Consider the following 26,294-nt stretch of genomic DNA (forward strand, 5'->3'; position numbering starts at 1 on the left):
TCAACCAGTAAGTCACCATAAACTTACAGCTATCTTAGTTTTTCACAGCACAGCAACACTCATGAAAGTTCAGGTACAGAATCAAAGAACAGTCTTCAGAACAAATGGAGTAAGCTTGGCCTTTGTCTAGTAATGAACTTTCTACAGGGAAAGTTCTTTGCTAATGTGAATGCTGCTGACTTGAACCAAATCCTGTGAATTGAACTGTATGGCTATATGTGACTCTGCAAAGAGTCAAGTGTCCAACGTAAATTTTCAGTAAGCTGGTGGTAGAAGAGGACAGCTGCTCCTAGGAGTAGTGATTTGGCTGGAGAGTCTAGTCTGACTGGAAGAGTCCAATCACAGACCCTTCACATTCCATGGATTTTGAGCAGAATCTTCATCAGAGATTCTCAGAACTTTAGGAGGTGCCATGGACTTGTACTTGCATGACAGTTAATTAGGATTTTATATTTTTTCTAGTGAAAGCAGTGTACTAAGGCATGTCATCAAGCATGTTTCACCTGTCCTCCAGATGATATCCTTGAAATAGGAAAAAAAAAAATCATCTCTCTGTTCTCTTAAGTATTCATTCATTCCCTGTCAGCTACAGCCTGCTGTTTTTAGAGCTGCATCTCCATATCTCCTGACATAGTGGTAGCTTCTGAATAGAGGCTGGATGATGCTGTGACATGCAAGTTGAACAGTGTACCTTTAATCCAGTTCATAACAGGAAAGATTCAGAATTTAGAAGGATGTATTCTGAGTTTGTTTCAGGCACCTTGCTATAAATGTTTGTTATATTTTGATGAAAGACAATAACTTAAAACAGTGAAGGTGAGAGCATGCATTTTTAAGGGAGTAGGAATATACAATCACAAAAAACCAAACAAACCCCAAACCCACATCCCGGAGCTAATACTGAAATGTGAAATCACATATTAAACATTAAGTCTCTGCCTCTTCTGCAGTAGAGTCTGATCCCTTATACAAGAAAAATAAAAATCTAAGATGGTGAATCACCATGCATAACAGCACTGAGGTCTACCATGAAATCCCTGTATGGGTTTCCACTAAGGACAATGGAGGGAATGATAAAGTGAAAGATGGTTCCCCTCTTGTTCCTGTGCATCAGGCTAGTCTAAAGTATGCCTTTGACTTGTCCATTCTTCAACAAATGTTGGGAATGGGGGAGATCGGAAGCTGTTAGCTGTTCGTTGATTTAATAAATGTTACATCTATAATGATTTTGAGTGGGATGCCATTCAATCTTAAAAGAGGTATGACACTTTTTTTTTGACTGAATACAACAGGGAAACAGGAGGAGGGAAAATCACTACACAATCTAATGCTTTTTTTTACTTTTATCTGAAAATTCATGCAATTATCTACATATAAACAATGCCTTAGTGTCACTAAACTGCCTAGAATCCAAATTAAAATTCCTACTAGAGATGGTCACATTAATATTCAAGGTAAATTTGTCATGCTTGTTCATCAGTTAACAAACAACATAAATTTTTTCATGGTTCATTCAGCTCTGTAGAAGACAGAATGTTTACTGAGTAATGATTTCTGATTAATAAAAATTAAATGTTTATTATTTACACCCTAGCTTTAGAGCTGGTTCTAAATCAGTTGAAGTCTGTCCATTTCTACTGGTTAGCATTGCTAAGTTCAGAAAGCAGATCACCATAACATATTAAAGTGTGCTGGGGAAGGTTATGGAGCGGTTCATCTTGAGTGCCATCACATGGCAGGTGTGTGACAACCAGAGGATCAGGCCCAGTCGGCATGGGTTTATGAAAGACAGGTCCTGCTTGACCAACCTGATCTCCTTCTATGACCAGGTGACCTGCCCAGTGGGTGATGGAAAGGCTGTGGATGTTGTGTACCTGGACTTTAGTAAAGCCTTTCGTACTGTCTCCTACAGCATTCTCCTGGAGAAACTGGCTGCTTGTGGCTTGGATGAGTGTACTCTTTGCTGGGTAAAAAACTGGCTGGATGGATGAGCCCAAAGAGTTGTGGTGAATGGAGTTAAATCCAGTTGGCGGCCAGTCACAAGTGCTGTTCACCAGGGCTCAGTCTTGGGGCCAGTCTTGTTTAATATCTTTATCGATGATCTGGATGAGGGGATTGAATGCGCCCTCAGTAAGGCTGCAGATGACACCAAATTGGGTGGGAGTGTTGAGCTGCTCGAGGGTAGGAAGGCTCTGGACAGGCCGGATCGATGGGCTGAGGCCAACTGTATGAGATTCAACAAGGCCAAGTGCTGGTTCCTGCACCTGGGTCACAACAACCCCAGGCAATGCTACAGGCTTGGGGAAGAGTGGCTGGAAAGCTGCCTGGCAGAAGAGGACCTGGGGGTGCTGGTCAACAGCTGGCTGAACATGAGCCAGCAGTGTGTCCAGGTGGCCAAGAAGGCCAACAGCATCCTGGCTTGTATCAGGAATAGTGTGGCCAGCAGGAGTAGGGATGTGATTGTGCCCCTGTACTTGGCTCTGGTGAGGCCGCACCTCGAATACTGTGTTCTGTTTTGGGCCCCTCGCTACAGGAAGGACATTGAGGTGCTGGAGTGTGTCCAGAGAAGGACAATGAAGCTGGTGAAGGGTCTAGAGCACAAGTCTTATGAGGAGGGGCTGAGGGAACTGGGGTTGTTTAGCCTGGAGAAAAGGAGGCTGCGGGGAGACCTTATCGCTCTCTACAACTACCTGAAAGGAGGGTGTAGTGAGGTGGGTGTTGGTCTCTTCTCCCAAGCAACAAGTGAAATGGTCTCAAGTTGATCCAGGGGAGGTTTAGATTGGATATTAGGAAAAAATTCTTCACCAAAAGGGTTGTCAAACATTGGAACAGGCTGCCCAGGGAAGTGGTGGAGTGACCATCCCTGGAGGTATTTAAAAGACATGTAGATGTGGTGCTTAGGGACATGGTTTAGTGGTGGACTTGGCAGTGTTAGGTGTACAGTTGGACTCGATCTTAAGGGTCTTTTCCAACCTAAATGATTCTATGATTCTATGAAAGTCCAGCTGTGATTTCCAAAATTATTTCGGTATTAAATATGTGGTATAAACAAAGATAAATTTGCGTCAGTGTTTAGGATCTATTTAATTATCACCCATAAATTAAATTAAATGCTCTTCTTACCAGTCTTAACAGCTTAAGATAGGAAAGACAGTTTTACTGCTGCCCTTTCTTTTCAATCCATCAGCCCCACCATATATCATGACCAACTTGCACACCTCTAAAGCAATACAGTTATTCATTGGTTGTACTGCATAAGGCTATCATCTCAAAGAAAGCAAATGAAGAAAACAATACCTGGTCAATGCAGAAGTAAACCAATATAATTTAAATGAACTTTCAAATCATATCACTGTGTTTACTTTTCTACTTCCTATTTTTTCCCTATTTTTTTCTTTTGTAATTCAAAGAAGGTAACAATCTTCTCTTAATCCCTTCACTGTTGTGGTGGGTTGACCCCAGCCAGCAGCCAAACACCACCCTGCCTCTCACTCACTCCCCTCTCCCGGGGGATGAAAGAAATAGAAGGAAGGCAAAAAAACTCATGGATTGAGATAATGACAATTTAATAAGGAAAGCAAAAGCTGCCTGTGCAAGGAAAGCAAAAAGAGGAATTCATTCCCTACTTCCCATTAGCAGGCAGATGTCCAGCCACTTCCTGGAAGCAGGGTCTCAGCAAGTATAGTTGTTGCTTGGGAAGACAAACGCCATAACCATGAAAATCCACCCAACTTTTTCATACATTGAAAGCATACACATAGCAGATTAATATCAGAGTACTGTGCAGTATACTTATATCCTTGCTTTACCTGTGAGATGTCTTACCAATGTCTTACAATTACCCCTTCTCCCCACAAAATAACTAAAGCTTTAAATGGCTTATAAACATCATTTATATGTAGCTAACCTATGGAAACCCTTTTCTAATGAAGGTTATATCATCCTATATATGCTGATACTTTTTGTTTACAATATACAATTATAAAGTAATTTTAAAGTACATTCATTCCTTTGGTATCTTCTGACTGATCAACAAACCCAGACAATGGAAGAAGGCTCAGAGGAGATGGATACAGGCAATGTGCTCATGAAGCTCAGGGAAGAATATAAGGAGTGAACATAACTGTTGTAAAGAAATCTGAACTTAACAAAAAGGGGGCTGGAAGGTGGCCTTTCTTTTAGATAAATGGATCAGCTGGCTTTCTATCAGTTGAGTTGTATTGGGTTTGCATGGCAAGGTTTTGGTAGCAGGGGGACTACAGGAATGGCTTCTGAGAGAAGCTGCTTGAATCTTCCCCTTTGTCTGATAGAGCCAGTGACAGCTGGCTCCAAGACAGACCTGCCGCTGGACCAAGGCTGAGCCAATCAGTGACAGTGGTAGTGCCTCTGTGATAACATATTTAAGGGCGGGGGGGGGGGGGGGGGGGAAGGAGGAGCAATTGCAGCCAGAAAGAGGAGTGAGAATATGAGAGAAATAACTCTGCAGACACTAAGGAGAGCGAAGAATGAATGGGAGGAAGTTCTCCAGGCACCAGAGCAGAGATTCCCCTGAAGACCATGGTGAGGCAGGCTGTCCCTCTGCAGCCCATGGAGGATGATGGTGGAGCAGATATCCACCTGCAGCCCGTGGAGGACCCCACGCCGGAGCAGGTGGAGGCACCTGAAGGAGGCTGTGGCCCTGTGGGAAGCCTGTGCTGCAGCAGACTCCTGGCAGGACCTGTGGACCCATGGAGAGAGGATCCCACGCTGGAGCAGTTTTGTTGGCAGGACTTGTGACCCCCATGGGGGACCCATACTGGAGCAGCCTGTTCCTGAAGGACTGCACCCCATGGAAGAGACCCATGCTGGATCAGTTTGTGAAGAACTGCAGCCCATGGGAAGGACTCATGTTGGAGAAGTTCATGGAGGACTGTCTCCCGTGGGAGGGGCCCCACACTGGAGCAGGGGAAGAGTGTGAGGAGTCCTCCCCCTGAGGAGGAAGGAGCAGCAGAGACAATGTGTGATGAACTGACCACAGCCCCCATTCCCTGTCCCCCTGTGCCACTGGGGAGGAGGAGAAAACTGGGAGTGAAGTTAAGCCCAGGAAGAAGGGAGGGGTGGGGGGAAGATGTTTTTAAGATTTTGTTTTATTTCTCATTATTCTACTCTGATTTGATTGGTAATAAATTAAATTAATTTTCCCAAGTTGAGTCTGTTTTGCCCGTGACATTCATTGCTGAGTGATCTCTCCTTGTCCTTATCTCAACCCGTGAGCCCTGTGCAGTTGAGGAGGGGGAGTAATAGAGTGGCTTTGGTGGGCACCTGGCATGTAAAGGGCCTTCCCTGAGTTAATCAAAAGAAGTTTGAATGTCTTCCTGCACCAGCCACAGCAGCATGGCTCAGCCCAATATAGAGTATAAAAATTGAGCAACTAGCAAAATGAACTTTAAAAAAAACAATGAACTTGAGCTGGCTTCAACCCATATATTCCTTCCCAGCAATTGGGGATGTCATGATGGCGAGCATATAGAGACTGGTAATGGGAATCACATCTGTGTTGTGATGCAACTGTATACTACAATTGCTATATTGTGCTTGTGTTGTGATTTCAGTACATTGCTGTATCACTCTGCTGAATCAAGATCCCATGTAATGTCAAATATCTTCAAAAAAGTAAATTTGGTTTTAAAACATTAAACCCTCCTCATGTGGAATATCTAAAGGAACCTAGTCAGAGAGAATTGGACTCTGACACGTATATTTGGTACTCTTATAATTCTGTGTGCTCTAATACTAACTAGGCTTCTGGAACTACCAGAAGAAACAAGAAAAAATATACTTGAGAGAATGCTTAAAACAAACTGTTGAAGCAGAGTACAAGTAGTACATTGCTTCCATTTATTTGCTGCTACAAAAGGCAAGCTCCACTATGCTAAACCTTACTCTTTTGGCAACTAGTTGATAAATACAAAATATTCCAACAAATAATTTTTTTTCTCCTTGGCTCACTGTGAGCAGATCTGAAGGGAAAGAAGAAAAGTTGCTATTATTACATATAAAGAGTATTACAGGGAGAAGGAAGAAACACAAATTTTGCACTAGCTACTGGCCCCTCTACCCAAAGCCTCTAGCAACCACAGAGAGAGAAGCCACTCATCACTGATGAATATAGGGATATCTTTAGCTAAATAATGCAATCTGCAGTTTATAAGCACATTTTAACAGGAAAGTCCCTCACAGAATGCAGTGAAAACCCTCCTAGAATGCCTTATATAGCTAATTCCCAGCCAAGCTGAATCACCTGTCACCTGTGTGAGGCTGTAAGGAACATGAACACACACACACACAGAGTAGACTGGATTAGGAACAGCTTTGATTTATGTAATTCAGAAGTCTGTTTACTAATTACACAAAGCAGAGTTCTTTCAAGTTCAAGCAAGGACATTTTGGAATTAAACACACTGTATTTTCTAACCTTAGAAGATGTCCTGTTTCTTCAGATCCTAGATCTTTCTAAATATGGTGACAGTTCTAATAAGGGGTTTCAAAACATTATTATGGGATTATTTTAGGATGCTCAGAATCTTACTCAGGAACTAAAGCAAACACTTTTCCAGCTCTAGTATTAATGCAAATTGTTGACATGAGGAATAAACAGTTTGGTGACCTTTAACAAATTTCAAGTTCATAATTTTAACTCAGTCCACCAAAAAGTCTTATGGCTAGTGTTGTTACAAAAGGACAAAGAGTAAAACAAAACTAAGAGCCATTTAACTTGTCAAAAAATAAAAACTACCATGATTCAGCAAGTGCAATAGTACATGCCACAAAAGTAACTGGTACTATGTAGTGAAAAACTGTTCATCAAACTGCTATTTCAGTTGTTCCAAGGCAAAAGATACCATCTATCTACTTTCAGTGTAGTCCAGTGTCAGTCAGCAATGCTGAACAAGGACAATACAATAACCACATTTTGTAAATTGGGCTGCTCTAGAGATGACCCTAATTATAACATGTAAATTGTTGGTTAATACAGAACACACTATATTGAGCAACATAAACAGGGACATCCCTTTTTAAAGGTATAGTAGGAGGAGGAAGAGCAACCTGCTCCAGGTTTCACCACCCTTATCGTAAAAAATTTCTTCCTTATATCTAGTCTGAATCTACCTTCTTTTAGTTTAAAACCATTATCCCTTGTCCTATCGCAACAGGCCCTACTAAAAAATCTGTCCCCCATCTGTCTTATAAGCCCCCTTTAAGTAATGAAAGGACGCAATAAGGTCTCCCTGGAGCCTTCTCTTCTCCAGGCTGAAAAACCCCAACTCTCTCAACCTTTCCTCATAGGAGAGGTGTTCCAACCCTCTGACCATTTTTTTGGCCCTCCTTTGGACCTGCTCCAACAGGTCCATGTCTTTCCTGTACTGAGGACTCCAGAGCTGGATGTAGTACTCCAGGTGGGGTCTCACAAGAGCAGAGCAGAGGGGAGCATCACTTCCTTCAACCTGCTGGCCACACTTCTTTTGATGCAGCTCAGGATATGGTTGGCTTTCTGGGCTGCAAGGGCACATTGACGGCTCATATCCAATTTCTTATCCACAAGCATCCCCAAGTCCTTCTCTGCAGGGCTGCTCTCAATCCCTTCATCCCCCAGCTTGTATTGATAACGGGGATTGCCCCAACCCAGGTGCAGGCCCTTGCACTTGACCTCATTGAACCTCATGAGATTTGCATTGCCCCACTTCTCAAGCCTGTCCAGGTCCCTCCGAATGGCATCCCATCCCTCAGGCATATCAACTGCACCACTCAGCTTGGTGTCATCTGCAAATTTGCTGAGGGTGCACTCGATCCCACTGTCTATGTCATTGATGAAGATATTAAACAGTACTGGTCCCAATATGGACCCCTGAGGGACACCACACATCACTGATCACCATCCGGACATTTTGCTGTTGACCAATACTCTTGACGCAACCATCCAGCCAATTCCTTATCCACCAAATAGACCACCCATCAATCAAATTCATATCTCTCCAGTTTAGAGAGAAGAATGTTGGAGGGAACTGCGTCAAAGGCCTTACAGAAGTCCAGATTGATGACTTCTGTAGCTCTTCCCCTGTCCACTGATGCAGTCACTCCATCATAGAAGACCACTAGGTTAGTCAGGCAAGACTTGCCCTTGGTGAAGCCTCATCAAATAATGCAGTACAGGCAATTAACTAAAACCAAGCTTACTGCATGTGTTTTGTGTTTGATTTCATGATTCTTTTGGCCTAAACCTCAGAATGCTGCAACCAAAACTGCAGAATGCTCTATCAGAATTGCTAACCTCATAGATCCAAAGTGGTGCATCTAGCACACCCGCAATTACTCTATACTTATGTGGTGGTTTACCCTCGGCTGGACGCCAGGTGTCCACCAAGCCGCTCCATCACTCCCCTCCTCAGCAAGGCAGGGTGGGGAGAAAATTAAGATGGAAAAAAGACAACCCCAAACTCATGGGTCAAGATAAAGGCAGTTTAATGTAGCTAAAGCAAAAGGCCACACGCAGAAGCAAAGCAAAAAGCAAAAGATTATTCTCTACTTCCCACCAGCAGGCGATGTCCAGCCACTTCCTGGGAAGCAGGGCTTCAGTACGCATATTGGTTACTCCGGAAGACAACCATTAAAAAAACCCCAAATGCCCCTGCCCTGTTCCTCCCCCTATCTCTCAGCTTCTTATTGCTGAGCAGACATCATATGGTATGGAATCTCCCTTTGGTCAGTCTGGGTCAGCTGTCCTGGCTGTGTCCCCTCCCAAGATTTTGCCCACCCCCAGCCTGCTGCTGACGGAGGGGGAAAGAAATGTTGGAGAGACAGCCTTGATGTGTGCTGGCACTGCTCAGTAGTAGCCAAAACACTGGTGTGTTATCAACACCTTGCTAGCTACCAATACACAGCACAGCACCATGAGGGCTGCTGTGGGGAGAATTAACTCCATCTCAGCCAGACCCAATACCACTTATCACAGCGAGTCTAATATAACCCAGACCTACTGAACACAGATTATGTAATTGGTCTGTGCACATTGATTTGGTCTGCACATGCTCTGCCAGATTCAGAGGCATTTCTATCATTCATTAGCAACATTTTAGGTAAGATTAAGAGGGGTTTTTTTTTTTTATAGCAAAATGAACTAAACACCTATAAAAAATTATATTATATTTGGGATTTTTGCTTTAAGCCACTGTTTCACAAAATTGGCAGTCGTCAGCCAGCCCGTGCTGAATTTTCTGACATCCACATCATATCCTAATATATTCTGCTATAAATTCCATAGCTTTCTGAAGTGACTGGTGCTCTTGCCAATAAGTTATTTGTCCTGTCACTGTGGAAGGACAGCATTAGTGTCTACCACTCCTGGGAAAGCTCACTGGTAAAGAAAAAAAGATTGTGAATGCAACTAAGCCATAGGCAGCACTGCAGATGGCCTGTCAGGTTGATGGGAGCTCTGGGTCATATTACTACTAGTAAAACAAGTGTATATTACAAGTTACTACAAAATTACCACTAATAAAGCAAGTATATATATTACAAGTTACTACAAAATTACCACCAGTAAAGCAAGTATATACTTATGATACCTATATGTGCACTATATTATTTGAGGTGTTACTGGTATGACACTCACCAAACTCCTGCTCCCAGGAGTGAGGCTAATTGACAATGGAAAAGTCTCTCTTCATAAATGATCCACATCAGAGTCTGGAATCAGCCACACATCCCCAGCAAGGGTCTAGTCTGTTCAGGAGATCTCGTGCAGAGAAGCTCTTGCAGAGAAGCTTGTCTTGGGTAGATAGAGTTACTTCTATACTTTTTTGGTGTAGATACATAAGTGGGTGTAGGACACCAGTTCCCAGAACAGTTGTTGCTTACGTCTATGTTCCTGCAAGGTCAGTTCGTTATTACCGTTTCTTTGTTCTGCACCCATCAAGGGTGTCTGGGCTCCTTGCTGAGCTTATCAGGGATGCCTTGGGCTCCCACCTAAGTCTTTGTCAGGTTGTTTACCCGGTCACCTCTGTGGCAGCTCTGTCACTCCACCTGTTGGCCTATGACCACTTATGACTCATTAGGAGTGAGGCTATAACATCTCCCCTGTGTCTCTCTTGCCTCCTAATGTGTGAGGCAGAGGAGACATATCCTCCTCAAGCCCAATGTTGTTGTGACTTCTGAAAGGGTTTGTCAATTGAGACACAAGTATACAGTACCAGTTTAGATCGAAGTGATGCACACACTGATCCAAAGAAGCACAATTCTGACAGCTAAAATGAGAGCTAATATCATTAAACTGCTTGTGCCCATATTCTGAGGTCTGGTAGCAAAGACCATAGCCAAGGCCAGTCAGCTGGCAGATCCCTGAGAAGAGATTGTTCTCAAGCTATTTGGTAAAAGGTACGGACATGTTGTTGAATGTTATTTACATTGTATTAGATTTGTTTATATTTGTTAGTGTAAAACCAACAGGTAGTATTTATTAACACATAAACACCTTATTGTGAGGCTAAAAGATACTCTTAAGCCCCAGAGATTTTGGATAGCTAATTCTGAGAGTGAATTAATTTCAGATTGTAGATTCTTTAAAGCATCTATAGTAGCATTTTGGGCAGTTTCAAGTGTAGTAGAAATGTTATCAATAGCTCATTCTAATTCAACAATACCCAAAGTTGGAAACATCGCACATACAAACTGGTGAAACTTGGTCTTTCTACTTAAGGGGTTAGACGCTTCGCGCTTATGTTGTAGTTTTGCCTCAGCTGGCAGCTAAGCACCACACAGCCGCTCCTCTCCCCACAAAAGGATGGGGAGGAGAATGGAAAAACAAACTCATGGGCTGGATAAAGACAGTTTAATAGGATAACAAAGGAAGATGATGATGATGATGATGACGACGACAATAATGACAACAACAACAATAATAGAAGTGATGCACAAATGCAATTGCTCACTACATGCGAAAGGAAAATAAAAAAACTCGATGCCCAGTCTGTTCCTGAGCAGCAAATCTGCCTCCTGACTAGCCTCCCCATTTATATACAGAGCATGACGTTATACGGTAGGGAATATCCCTTTGGCCAGTCTGGGTCAGCTGTCCTGGCTATGCTCTCCCAGCTTCTTGTGCACCTGGCAGGGCATGAGAAGTTGAAAAGTCCTTGACTTAGTGTAAACACTACAACTACCTAGCAACAACTAAACACATCAGTGTGTTATCAACATTATTCTCATCCTAAATCCAAACCACAGCACTATACCAGCTACTAGAAAGAAAAATTAACTCTATCATCTCAGCTGAAATCAGGACAGTATCCACCCCTTATACTATATCATCTACGTCATGCCCAGGTCCTATACTTCCCAATGCACTCCAATTAATCACAATTACTTCTACTGTCTTTTGATATGTACACACAGATATAATTCCCTTAGTCTATGGACCATCCCTCTAAAATGTTGGTTGAGTTCATTTAGTCCATGACTTTTGGGCTCCATCTGTCATAACAGTCTCTCAGGGCAGGAGGGTGTGTGATGTTGGATTGTTGCATGCTGCATCTGGAGCTCATAGCTGATATATCTGGCGCAGTCCATGTTCATGCTCTGCAGGTTAAAGATGTCAATCTTGAGGAAATTGCTGGGCACTCGTTGCTGAAGCCAGTTCTGGTTTCATTACTTCTGCACTTTGCTCGGTTTCATCAAAGTTCGTTCTTCATTAGTCTGAGCGATTCTGACTATAATACTGTTGTTATGGCATATAGCAATCATAGTAGCGATGGTATGCAACATTATGTAGCAATCAACATGGTACAATTTAAATAATTTGCTATTTTCACCCAAAATCAAATCCTTGAGCAAAAACCACAGATGGGTTTACCTTTGCCTGAAGCAGGGCTAACCCAAACTGTCTTCCCCAATATATTTTTCATGTGCACTACGGGGACTTTATCCCCTTCTACTGGGTGTGGAAGTTTTGATTGGGCAGCACCAGCTCGATTGATAGACACCCCCCCAGTGTTAACTAACCAGGTGGCCTTTGATAAATGTGTGTCCCAATGTTTGAAGGTCCCACCACCCATTGCTCTCAGGGTAGTCTTTAGCAGTCCATTGTATTGTTGGATTTTCCCAGAGGCTGGTGCATGGTAGGGGATGTGATACACCCACTCAATGCCATGCTCTTTTTGGCCCAGGTGTCTATGAGGTTGTTCCGAAAATGAGTCCCGTTGTCTGACTCAATTCTCTCTGGGGTGCCATGTCGCCACAGGACTTGCTTGTTAAGGCCCAGGATAGCGTCCCGGGCGGTGGCATGGGTCTCAGAGTATGTTTCCAGCCATTCAGTGGTTACTTCCACCATTGTAAGAACATAACACTTGCCGTGGTGGATTTGTAAGAGTGTGATGTAATCAATCTGCCATGCTTCCCCATATTTATATTTCAGCCATTGTCCTCCATACCACAGAGGCTTTAACGGCTTGGCTTGCTTGATTGCAGCGCATGTTTCACATTGATGGATGACCTGTGAGATGGTGTCCATGGTTAAGTCCACCCCTCAATCACGAGCCCTACATCTATATGTTGCATCCCTTCCTTGATAGTCTGAGGTTTCATGGACCCACCGAGCTATAAATAGTTCACTTTTATGTTGCCAGTCCAAATCCACCTGAGCCACTTCAATCTTAGCAGCCTGATCCACCTGCTGGTTGTTCTGATGTTCCTCAGTGGCCTGAATCTTGGGTACATGGGCATCTACATGATGTACTTTTACAACCAGCTGCTCTAGCTGGGCAGCAGTATCTTGCCACAATGAGGCAAGCCCAAATTGGTTTGCCTCTGTGCTACCAATTACTGTGTTTCCAATGCTGTAACCACACCCACAGCCACCATCCATGAGTCAGTATAGAGGTAGATCATTGGCTGCTTTTCCCTTTCAGCAATGTCTGAAGCCACCTGGATGGCTTTCACCTTTGCAGCCTGACTCGATTCACCTTGTCCTTCAGTAGCTTCTGCGAGTTGTCGTGTAGGAGTCCATACAGCGGCCTTCCACCTCTGATGCTTTCCCACAATGTGATAGGACCCATCAGTGAAGAGGGCATATGGTTTCTCATTTTCTGGGAGTTTATTATACGCTGGGGCCTCTTCAGCATGCGTCACCTCCTCCTCACCAGTCCGCGATCACTTCCAGAATTCCTGGGTGATTGGGGTTTCTTATTTGAGCCCGCTGCGTGATCAGTGAGAGCCACTTCCTCCATGTAGCATGGTAGTGCAGGGGGGGCCCCCCTCTCCTTGATCATCTAGCCCAGGACCAGCAGTCGGGGTACCAAGAGGAGTTGTGCTTCAGTACCAATCACTTCTGAAGCAGCTCGAACCCCTTCATATGCTGCCAATATCTCTTTTTCAGTTGGAGTGTAGCGGGCCTCAGATCCTCTGTATCCCCGACTCCAAAACACCAGGGGTCGACCTCGAGTCTCCCCTGGTGCTTTCTGCCAGAGACTCCAGGTAGGGCCATTCTCCCCGGCTGCGGTGTACAGCACATTTTTCACATCTGGTCCTGCCCAGACAGGCCCAAGGGCTACTTCATGGACAATTTCCTGTTTCATTTGTTCAAAGGCTTGTCGTTGCTCAGGGCCCCATTTGAAATCGTTCTTCTTCAGGGTTGCTTGATAAAGAGGGCTTACAACCAGACTGTAATTTGGGATATGCATCCTCCAGAAACCCACAACACCTAAGAAAGCTTGTGTTTCCTCTTTGTTAGTTGGTGGAGACATGGCTGCTATTTTGTTGATAATATCCATTGGGATCTGATGGCATCCATCTTGCCATTTTATTCCTAAAAACTGGATCTCCTGTGCAGGTCTCTTGACCTTGCTTTGTTTTATGGCAAACACTGGCTTTCAGAAGGATTTGGACTATGTTTTTCCCTTTCTCAGAGACTTCTGCTGCTATGTTACCCCATACGATGATGTCATCAATGTATTGCAGGTACTCCGGAGCTTCACTCTGTTCCAATGCAGTCTGGATCAGTCCATGGCAAATGGTGGGGCTGTGTTTCCACCCCTGGGGCAGTCGATTCCAGGTGTACTGGACGCCCCTCCAAGTGAAGGCAAACTGTGGCCTGCACTCTGCTGCCAAAGGGATCGAGAAAAATGCATTAGCACTATCAGTTGTGGCGTACCACTTGGCTGCCTTTGACTCCAGTTCATATTGAAGCTCCAGCATATCTGGCACAGCAGCACTCATCGGCAGTGTGACTCCATTCAGGCCACGATAGTCTACCGTCAGCCTCCACTCGCCATTGGACTTCCGCACTGGCCATATGGGACTGTTAAAGGGTGAGTGGGTTCTGCTGATCACTCCCTGACCTTCCAGTTGATGAATTAGCTTGTGGATGGGAACCAGGGAGTCTCTGTTGGTGCAATATTGCCACCAGTGCACTGTTGTGGTGGCAACTGGCACCTGTTGTTCAGCCCTCAGCAACCCTACAACAGAAGGGTCCTCCGAGAGACTGGGCAAGGTAGACAGCTTTCCTCTGACTCCCTTTTGGGTCCTTGAAACACTCTCTCCAGAGGTAGTCTATGCCAAGGATTCATGGAGCTTCTGGGCCAGTCACAATGAGGTGCTTTTCCCAGTCATTCCCAGTTAGACTTACTTCAGCCTCCAACAGAGTTAACTGTTGGGATCCTCCCGTCACACCAGAAATACAGATGGGTTCTGCTCCTTAATGGCTGATTGCATTAGGGTACACCGTGCCCTGGTGTCCACTAGAGCCTTATACTCCTGTGCATCTAATGTGCCAGGCCATCGAATCCACACAGTCCAGTAAACCCGGTTGTCCCTCTCCTCTTCCTGGCTGGAGGCAGGGCCCCTCTAATCCTGGTCATTGTATTTGTTACCAAGAAATGGGTTCGTGTGGCACATATGTATTCGAATCTCATCCTTGTTACTCACTTCTTGCAAATACAAATCAGAAGCTCCTTCCATAAGCTCAGAAGTAATACCAGCCCTTCTAGTCTGTCTGGGGAACTGCCTATTGGAGACTGGAGCAGCAATTTTCCTGGACAAACCCCCATTTGAGATTGTTTTTCCTTGCAGTTCATGTACCCATGCCTCTGGAGTCAAGGTAGGTTTTCCATCCCACTTCCTCGTGTCCTCTCCATGGTCATGCAGGTAAAAACACAGGGTGCCTCGTGGTGTGTAACCTCTATATCCTCTCTCTTGAGCAGAGGAATGCTTACTCCTTATAGCTGAGATACTGGTCTGTAAAAGCAGGGAATTGGACCTATATTCTTTGAGTTGCCAGACCTCCCAGGACAGTTTCTTGAACAGGTTTTCAGACTTTTTTGTACAATCTTTCCACAGCTGAGACACAGCCCCTTAGGGAGGAAGAGAGATTTTCTTTGTATTGACAGAGTTGGCCAGCCACTTCATTCACTGTTGGTGCATCTTTGTCTTTCCAGGCCAGTACTGCCAATGATTTGGCATAAGCTGGTGGTGCACTCTGTACAAACCTCTGCCACATAGGTTGGGTACGTTGGATTTCATCGGCATCTGTGGGTAACTGCACATTGTCCGGGTCATAATAAGCCATCTCCCGCACAGCTAATTCCCTCAGGTACTGGATACCTCATTCCATGGTGGTCCACTTGCCTGGGTGACATATAACATCTTCTTTGAAGTGTTACCTTTCCCTCATGCCTGACAAGAGTCACCTCCAGAGGCTGAGGGCTTGTGTCTTTTTCCCAATCGCCCTATCAATGACCCCTTTCCTGGACAGGGATCCCAGCTGCTTGGCTTCCCTACCCTCTAATTCCAGGCTACTGGCCCCATTATCCCAGCATTGGAGCAGCCAGGTAATTATGTGCTCACCTGGATGGCAGCTGAAATCTTTCTGCATATCTCGCAGCTCACTCAGGGACAGGGATGGGTGGTTATTTCTGGTTCCGTCTCTTCCTCCTGTTCTTGTGATGGCCCTGTTTAATCATCGTTTACTAAACGAGTTGACTTTCATGTCCATTTCTTCTTATGTATAGAGGCAATTGATACAGGTATGGGTTGGTTCTCTGGTTCAGCTGCAGTGCTTATCGCCAGGGTTTGAGTAGCCACAGTGCATGTCGCCGGGGTTTGAGTAGCCGCAGTGGTTGTCATGGAGGTTGGAGTAACCGCAGTGCCTGTTGCCAGAGTTTGAGTGGCCCAATGCCTGTTGCAGGGGTTTGAGTAGCCACAGTGCCTGTCGTGGGGGTTGGAGTAGCTGTGGTGCCTATTGTGGGGGGTCGGAGTAGTCTCGGTGCATGTTGCAGGATTTGGAGTACCTGCAGTGCTTGTCATGAGGATTGATGTCCAGGTGGTATTCTTAAATAGTTGTTTAACCCTAAACAACACCTGAACCACATTCAGGAGACCTAACAATAGAAGCATGCTGGTCTGAACATCCCAAGGATATTCAACATTCTCAAGAGCTATTGTAATTAGTCTGGAGAAGAAGGGAAAGGTGAAGGAAGGTCTCTCCTCCACGTACTGGCTCTCCGAGGAGAAAAAGTAAAAAGTATAATTATTAATAGCTTCTGATAGATGACTCCCAAAGTATGGAGATGAAGCCGTCGCTATTGCTCTGCTGCTGCTGAATACAGATTCAGCCACCAAGTACAAACACAAAACTGGTCTACCAATGATTTTATCATACCATAATCCAGTAGTACACCAAACAGCAGAGCGATAACCTTAATCCAATGCCCAGAGGTGACAAATCACACATAAACACTGATAACAGTATATACAGCAAGTAAGGTGTTAGATGACACAGCTCTGAGAACAACTTTGAGAACAAATAAAACAGCATTGTGGCCAGCTGACCAGTGACGATTAAACTAATATAATACATGCTTATAACAAATTTTTTTTTTAGCATGTTCTGGTCAGATATGTCGTTATCTCAACCCTTCATGGCCCATGTTGGGAGCCAAAAAGGACTGTCATGGTTTAACCCCAGACAGTAACTGAGCACCATGCTGCTATTTGCTCACCCCTCCCCCCACAAGGGGATGGGGAGGAGAATGAAAAAAAAAAATCATGAGTTGAGATAAAGACTGTTTAATAGGATAACAAAGGGGGGGAATAATAATACTAATGGCAACAACAATAATAGAAGTGATGCATAAATGCAATTGCTCATCACATGCAAAAGGAAAATAAAACAATCCAATGCCCAGTCTGTTTCCGAGCAGTGAATCTGCCTCCTGACTACCTTCCCCAGTTACATATGGAGCATATGTAAGCAATACCAACACTCCAATTCATTGCCCACTTGAGAAATTGTATTCATAAATTGAATAATGTGATTTGTTATTCCATCTCTGCAATGAGGGAACAAACATTATTGTAATTACTAGATATGACCCAATCATTATAGATATAAGTATCATAACAATCATGAGAGGGAAAGAAAATTGCTCATGACATCTGTTCATTTCATGCCAAATTGTCAAACAATCAATCAATGTGACAAATAAGGTAGGATCAAGAATCCAGGGAAGATCATCTGTGTTCCCGGTTGACGGTGTTGCAGTCAGGGTTATCTGTTTTCTAACACAAAAAACTGCTTTATTCCTTTTTGATTATTAGATAATTTGGATATCCACCACTTGGAAATGAGATATTCATTACCCTGGTGGTTGAGCACCTTCTACATGGCATTTTGAAGTGATGTTTGTAATATGCAAGGAAAATTTTGTGGATGATTAACCTAGACAGTTTGTCCAATGGATAATTGATGATTATTTTTCACACCTGAAGTTGAAGTTACACTGCAGCTGCTGTCAAAAACTTTCCAGATCAGACTACCAGTCACGGTCTATCTGTTATTTATATCAGCGACTGTGTCATTAAGATGATGTTGCCATCCATGATACAGGGAGGTAGCTGGGGTTTTGGACTCACTGGTCTGAGTGCGAATTCATAGTTGAGTTTTAAGAAGTCCATTCCCTTGCAGCTAGCTACAAAGTCTAGGCATTTTACTTTAGAAATGGGCCACCCTCAGAGGCCAACCTGTCAATATATATCCAGGACACCCATATGTCCTAAGTGGTCATGTAGCCAACCCAGCATCATGCAATCAGAGGTGGAGAGAGTGTATATGTTATGTGGAAGAATAATATCACTGGTCTTTCTAGGTTCTTTGGCTAAAAGTGATATACTTCATGTTTATATCGGGATCCTAAATCGGTGCCCTTCGTATGTGCCGATACATGCCCTATTTGAAGAGGATTCCCATCATCCTGCTTTGCTCGAGCTATTGAATATAGCTTTTCCCCAGACTTCCCTTCCTTTAATTTTCCATCCTTTAGCTTTCCAGTATGGGATCCATTGAGTGGCTCCAGCCTATACCCCATAAAAATCAGTATACATTGTGTTGGCACACTGTTTGACAGCTAGCACTACTTTCTGGAGCTCAGCCAATTGAGCTGATCCATCTCTTTCTTGTGTTTTGGATGTCTCATCCAAGGGCTGCAGGAGGGCAGCCCTTCCCTTCCAGTCTCCTTTAATCCTTTGGGTTGATCCATCTGTAAATTAGACACTAGACCAAGCCTCAGTATCCTTTTGTAAATTGGATGGTGGTGGTGCATTTTGAATGGGTGAGGGCAGCATATCAAGGGATGGTTCAGTACCCCCTTGCCATTGGATATTGTAGTCTGTCAATTTCCCTGTAAGCCCTGTTCTTCCTTTGGCCCAGTTGCGATGTGTTATGTACGTTACCATCTTCTGAATTGTACTGGAGAGTAGAATGGGAGCACACTCTCTGATTCTTTTGAGGATAGGGAACAGAGTCATATTTCTAAGGGTGCATCTAACGTGATGGGTTTGGTATCTAATAGGGTTTTGTAAGTTGCCAGTAGTGATTTTTCCCAGGGTGAATATTGTGACTGTGAACCTTGCCACCCCTTTGACCTGAACTGTATGGGAGTTAATTTAGCCTTATGGAGAGCTCATTGCCACAGATATCCTTTTTCTGTGAGTCCTGTATATAGGCTGAAGGGGATCCCTGGTATTATTGGGTCCATAGTCTGATATTCTAAAATGTTGTGTTAGATATTCTAAAACATAAACAAAACACCTCTTCATGAATAACTGTCAATTCCCAGGTAGCACGCTTCTTCAACAGATCATATGAAGGTCAAGCAATTATACTAAACCTGAGAATATGGGCTCACCAGAATCCTAAAGTTCCTAGGACTTCTCAGAACTCCTTCTTACTGGAGGGTGAGCTCAACTTGGACATTTTCTGCAAGGTATCAGAGGGAAAACACCACCTGCCACTTTGCCAAGTTATGCCTAAAAATCAAACCATTTGGCTAGATCCCTGTTGTTTAGCCTCAGGGATAGTAATCCCCCTACCTTCCAGATGGGCTAGGATGTGATCACGCATTCTCTGGACCTTATTGGAGGAATCCCCTCCAATTAAAATATTGATATATTGTCACCTCTGGTTCCTGTGGGACTTGTTCTAATTCCCAAGATAAAGCGTGATGTGACAATGTAGGGCTATGTTTGAATCCTTGGTGTAACTGGGTAAAAGCATACTCTAAGTGAAAACAAACCTCTCTTGACCCTCAGGCTGCAATGGAACCATGAAAACCATATCTTTACATTCAGGGCCACCATCGAAGGATGGGCTGCTTGCCCTACAATGAAAACAAGATCTGTGATAGATGGGATGGCAGCGTATAAGGGTCCAGTATTTTCATTCAGTGTGTGATAATCTACCATCAAATGACAGGTGCCATTAGGTTTACAGACAGGCCACGTTGAAGAAGTTATGCGGGGAATGAGTTTTCTGCATAATACCCTGTTGTTCCAAATCCTGAATAAGCGTAGTTATGCCTAGTGAGGCTTCAGGGCTAATATATTGTGTCCTGGTTTTGGCTAGGATAGTTATTTTTCACAAGGAGCCAGGACAGATGGAGCCAAGCTGGCCAGGGGGGTATTCCATACCATGTGACATCATGCTCACCATAAAAAGGAGCTAGTCAGGGAGGGGTGGTTTTCAGCACAGCTCCAGGAAGGTCTGAGTGTGGGCCGAGTGTCCGATCAGTCGTTGGGTCAGTAAATTGCCTTGTGTTATCACTCGTTGTATATATTCTAAGTACTGTTGTAGTTATTTCCTTCTCCCTTTGCTGTCCCAGTAAACTGTCCTTATCCCAACCCACGAGGTTTGCCTTTGTCTTCCCATTCTCCCCCCCATCCCACCGGGGGAGGGGTGACCGAGTGGCTGCGTGGTGCTCAGCTGCCGGCTGGGGCTAAACCGTGACAATTGTCATATATGAGTCAAGGCACTTTGGATAGTTTATGTGTGGTTGTAATAAAAATGCAATAGACCCTCTTGGTTGATATTTTATCTATAGAGATTGCAGAGTTTTGAATCTGAGGGTTTGGCATGCAAGTGCCTAATGGAGTACTAATGGTTTGGAATTTTAATATATCCATGCCTAATATATTTGAGTCCTATCACCACTATGGGTCTTAACATTCTTCCATTTGGCATGGTTAACTTTATGCTACCTACTGGGAGCCTTTGTCTTTTTCCAGTGATCCCTGTTATATAAACCCTTTCTTGAGTTTTCTGGATTAAGCCAGAGGTGTCCCTAGCTTTAATCATCGATATTGAGGCTCCTGTGTCCATGAGAAAAGGGACAGAATATTTATCATTCACCACCAGCACTATATGAGGGCTTTTACTAATATTAATTCCAAAAATTTCCTTCACTTGGAATGGGTCATTGGAACTTTGGAACTCCCTGGGCCTGAGGTTGAGAGTTCCTCCATTTCCCAATGGTGGGACCAGAGGAGCAGATGGAATACTTTCTCCTAGCACCTTCCCAACAGCTCTGCAAGAGTTTCTCTGTGCAAGAGCTTCTCTGCACGAGATCTCCTGAACAGACTAGACCCTTGCTGGGGATGTGTGGCTGATTCCAGACTCTGATGTGGATCATTTATGAAGAGAGACTTTTCCATTGTCAATTAGCCTCACTCCTGGGAGCAGGAGTTTGGTGAGTGTCATACCAGTAACACCTCAAATAATATAGTGCACATATAGGTATCATAAGTATATACTTGCTTTACTGGTGGTAATTTTGTAGCAACTTGTAATATACACTTGCTTTACTAGTAGTAATTTGTAATAAATAAATGAATGGAAAAAAGCCTCTGTGTCCTTGTGTATTATGGAATCCTATGAACCCATGGTTGCAATCTTTACACACCCACAGGTCAGGTAGCCCTCATAGGTTGTGACTGTGACAACCAGGAAAGGTTAACTAATATAAACTATAGTTGTGGTCTTCCATTTAGTATAACCATTTTGGTGCCTATCCTTTCCTTTTATTCATTCTCAGGGTCAAAGCTTTAACAACTATTCAACATTGATATTATTTATTGGAAACCTGCTTTTCTGTTTAAGAAAACCTTTATTACTGAGAATATTCAGTGTATGATGGAGTTCATAAATATTCTCAAATCAGAGTGGGATAGAAAAAAAAAAAACACCCTCAAATTTGGTCTTACTTGATCTGTGTCTTTGAAGAGCAGATTTATAAGCAACCATTACAGACCGATATACAAAGTTTAGACGGCACTAATTCAGCTGCTATAGCTATATGCTAGGTCAACTGTCTACCAAAGGTTTAACCTTGATCTTTTTTTACTTTTGAAGTACAGCATCTAAGCCTAGACATTTTTGTGAAACCAGAGTAATTCTTATGCCATAAAAGCTTTAGTATCCAGGAGACTTAGTATTTGAAAACCATCTTAGTGATCTCATTTTAAAGTCTTTAAAATAATATTAAGTATTTTGAAGACCACTTGCCTACCTTCATATACTTTTTCCATTATAATCTAAGTAGAGGCTTTAGATTTTCAAAGCTGAGCAGGCTTAGAAACTTTAAATGGCAATATATTCCACATAGTTTCAATCTCTCACATCTTACAGTATGGCCATAAAGTGACACCTCAAATAGTTTTGGATTTGAACGAGGTTTCATGTGAGTGAATCATAAAGCATACAAGCAGCACTTTCTGTAAAGACAAGGGATTCTTTGCTAAGGAGAGCTACCCATATGATTTCCTTCCATTCCACGTGCTTTTTAATTAAAGGAAGGCTAGGCAATTGCTATAATCAGCAACACATGTCAGTAAGTCTTGACTAGAAGACTACATAAAATAATTTGACAGAAAAAAAAAAAAAAAGAGAAAGATTTCATGTTAAGGTTTAATTTAAAAAAAAGGATGCTTCTCAAACAAACAAAGAAACAAAAAAGATCTCAGCAATTTACTTTCCATATTTAAAATGCTTTTCCTTCTTCCTCCATATAATAAACAATCCTCTGGAGGGTTGTCATGGTTTAATCCCAGCTGGTAGCTGAGCACCATGCAGACGCTCACTCGCTCACCCTCCCCCAACAAGAAAAAAAAACAAAAAACAACCCAACCTGATACCCTGCCTGTGTAAGAGCAGCAAATCTGCCTCTCAGCTATCTTCCCCAGTTATATACAGAGCATGACGTTTTATGGTAGGGAATATCTCTTTGGTCAGTCTGGGTCAGCTGTCCTGGCTATGCTCTCCCAGCTTCTTGTGCACCTGGCAGGGTGTGGGAAGCTGAAAAGTCCTTGACTTAGTGTAGAAACTACAACTACCTAGCAACAACTAAAACCATCAGTGTATTGTCAATATTATTCTCATCCTAAATCCAAAACACAGCACTATACCAGCTACTAGAAAGAAAATTAACTCTATCTCAGCCAAAACCAGGACAAGGCTTAAAACTAAAACTTAGCTCCTTACAAAAAAAAATTTTACTATTTTATATAGGAATACATTTTAAAAATGTTTATTGAAGTTAATCTTGTAGAATATATGATGTAGAGCTCAAGTTTTATGATTGCATATGAAAGTTCCTATTTTCCTATGTGAGCATGCAATTTGGACAGATACTGAAAACTTAATTGACAGACTATTCAATTTTTGCAGATTTTCTTATGAAATTTCAAATTCTGCAAATTTTTGTAGAATATGCAGACTTTGGCATGTATTCAAGAAATGAAAGATGATTTTGGAGGTAAGGTAAATAGATTCAGATGTCCCTTTATTATCTGTTTTGCAAAGGCAGGACATGTATTTGATAAGTTTTGTGACATAAATCTCAAAGCACATTTGCACATGCAATGCACCAATTTTCCCATTTTTATTTTCTTCATGCTATTCAATTAATATGTTTGAAAAGCTTTTAAAAGTCACAGTTATTGAATGAATAAATTGAAAAAAAGTGCATTAAAAATGAAAGACCTAGTAAATGACACATGCCTATTATGGATTTAAGGAGCAGTCAGGTTTGGAAAGTGGATTTGAATGGAGAAGCAGGAAGATAGCTGATGCATGCATACTAGAACATACAAAGGCAGCCTGAATGAAATTACCTTGTTTATTGTTAAAGACAATTGAAAAAAATATAAAAGTTATAATATTCCTTCTTTTTAGTGTTTTTCTCTCTTTAGTATTTCTTTATTATTATATATTCACATGACAACAAGTATCTCAAATCACACGTAATTTATAGGGTGAAACGAGCAATTTTTGCAGAATGGACAATCTGGGACTTTACAACCGTAGTTAACAATCACTGACTACTGCAAAAATGTTGGGTCAGCTCTAAAGCTAAATCCTGCAAAACTCATTCTGACACAAAGCTATCTCTGAAGTCAGGGTCTGGCCTTTATGTTTACAGGGTATTCTAACAAGTTGTGTTCCTGCAGATTACACTACTTAGCACACTGTAAACAGGAAATTAAAGCAAAGCAAAATACTCCCTTAAATGTGCTATGTAACGATTTGACAAGACATGTTTAAACAGAAGGCTTACTTAACAGAAGCTTAGTCATGTTTCTGTGAAACAATGGGTGGTTTCTCCCCTTTCCCTCTCTCTTTCTCTCCCTCTTTTTTTTTTTGGTATTTCTGAGTCAGCTCAGTCCTGACATATTCATCCACTGCCAGGATAATTGAGAACAGCTGTTTATAGCAATTGTCTTGATAGCACACAAGACTGATATTCTCGTAACTTCTCAGTAATTCTAGCAGGAAAGGGAAGTTGGAGGGGGGAGCAATTTCAGCTAAAGAAAATAATATCATTTTCTTAAGCAAAAACTTCTGTAGGCTGTATTTTTTTAACCAGCAGCAAAAGTAACTGGTTGCCACAGTGCACTATACTCACTTGGCTATTATGAAATGTATACCAACTACATGGTAATTAATTCATTAATTCATCCTCATAGCCTTCAAAGATAAACAGTTGAATTATCCTCACGTTATAGGTGGGAAGTGACACATCACAAACTCATTCCACTGTGTGGACCAGAAATGTAATTTCTATATCTTTTAGCACCTTGCCAGGCAAATACATCAGTGTTCCAGATATATACAGATTGCTTATTGAAGGAGGAAACTGTGCAAGCTGCAGGCTGGACTCTGCTGCAGAGAGGTGTTTAAACATAGCAGAAGAAACAACTTCAAAGCTGGAAGACAAAGTTTTTTGTCTTAGGTGTGATGAAGCGAGGCAGATACACAATATATTGTCCATACTTTACAAAAAAACTGAAAAGCAAAATATACAACTGCAGATTTCTATTATTATGTTGTTATCAGAGTATAGAACACCATTCTGAGTTTTGATCTTTGATTTCAGTTATATCTTGTGACAGTTATAAGCTTGATAAACCTAGTACCTCAAGTCAGTTGACAACAATTAAAAAAATAAAAGTAAATAGCTAGTGTATTTTTTCAAACCTTCCTCAACAACCAGAGTGAACTCTGACATCAAAAACTGATGTTTTCCACTCCAGTTACACACATACACATCTGATACCTGTGAATATTGAAATATTAAGATCAATTCAAGCAATTAGAGCCATTGCTCAATAGATGTAACCAAATAAAAGGGAAACCATTGTAACTTAGAAAATAATTAGTTGTGAGATAAGAAGCTGTGTTGGGTTTGCGTGGCAAGGTTTTGGTAGTGGGGGGGGCTACAGGGGTGGCTTCTGTGAGAAGCTGCTAGAAGCTTCCCCTGTGTCTGACAGAGCCAATGCCAGCTGGCTCCAAGACAGACCCACCACTGGCCAAGGCCGAGCCAATCAGCACCTCTGTGATAACATATTTAAGAAAGAGAAAAAACAGAGAGCGCTTTTGCAGCCGGAGAGAGGAGTGAGATGTAAGAAACTCTGCAGACACCAAGGTCAGTGCAGAAGAAGGGGGAGGAGGTGCTCCAGGCACCAGAGCAGAGATTCCCCTGCAGCCCGTGGTGAAGACCATGGTGAAGCAGGCTGTCCCCCTGCAGCCCATGGAGGAAGGATGAGGGGGTGTAGAGATTCCACCTGCAGCCCGTGGAGGACCCCATGCCAGAGCAGGTGGAGGCACCTGAAGGGGGCTGTGGCCCGTGGGAAGCCCACGCTGGAGCAAGCTCCTGGCAGGACCTGTGGATCTGTGGAGAGAGGAGCCCATGCCAGAGCAGATTTGCTGGCAGGACTTGTGACCCCATGGGGGACCCCACGCTGGAGCAGTCTGCTCCTGAAGGTCTGCACCCCGTGGGAGGGACCCACGCTGGAGCAGTTTGTGAAGGACTGTAGCCCGTGGGAGAGACTCACGTTGGAGAAGGTTGTGAAGGACTGTCTCCTGTGAGAGGGACTCCATGCTGGAGCAGGGGAATGATGAGAGGAGTCCTCTCCCTGAGGATGAAGAAGCGGCAGAAACACCGTGTGATGAACTGACCGTAACCCCCATTCCCCGTCCCCCTGCGCCGTTGAGGGGGGCGGAGGTTGAAGTTGAGCCCGGGAAGATGGGAGGGGTGGGGGGAGGTGTTTTAAGATTTGGTTTTATTTCTCATTCCTCTACTCTGTTTTGCCTAGTAATAAATTAGATGAATTTTCTCTCTAAGTTCAGTCTGTTTTGCTCATGACGACAATTAGTGAGTGATCTCTCCCTGTCCTTATCTCGACCCATAAGCTTTTTGTTATACTTTTTCTCCCCTGTCTAGTGAACAAGGGGAGTGATAGAGCAGCTCTGGTGGGCACCAGGCCCCCAGCCAGGGTCAACCCACCTCAGAAGCTCTGGAACAATCTCATTTTAAACAGCTCGGCCTTTGAAGAACTGATGCGCAAAGACAAGAAAGTTACAAGGTGATCACAAAACCAGCCTTGAGGGATAAGGTATATGTGATACCAGGACTGAGTCTGAAGACCCCTGATGACCACCC

The 26,294-nt window shown here is 43.2% G+C and overlaps 1 protein-coding gene across 1 annotated transcript in view; it reads right to left on the reverse strand.

The window, feature by feature from the left end:
- The window catches only part of LOC142599170 (dual specificity testis-specific protein kinase 1-like), a 376,984-nt gene that overhangs the window by 225,196 nt on the left and 125,494 nt on the right, over positions 1 to 26,294 (reverse strand). The window lies entirely within an intron of this gene.

Source organism: Balearica regulorum, chromosome W (genome assembly GCF_011004875.1).
Source record: "Balearica regulorum gibbericeps isolate bBalReg1 chromosome W, bBalReg1.pri, whole genome shotgun sequence".
Classification (NCBI taxonomy): Eukaryota; Metazoa; Chordata; class Aves; order Gruiformes; family Gruidae; genus Balearica; species Balearica regulorum.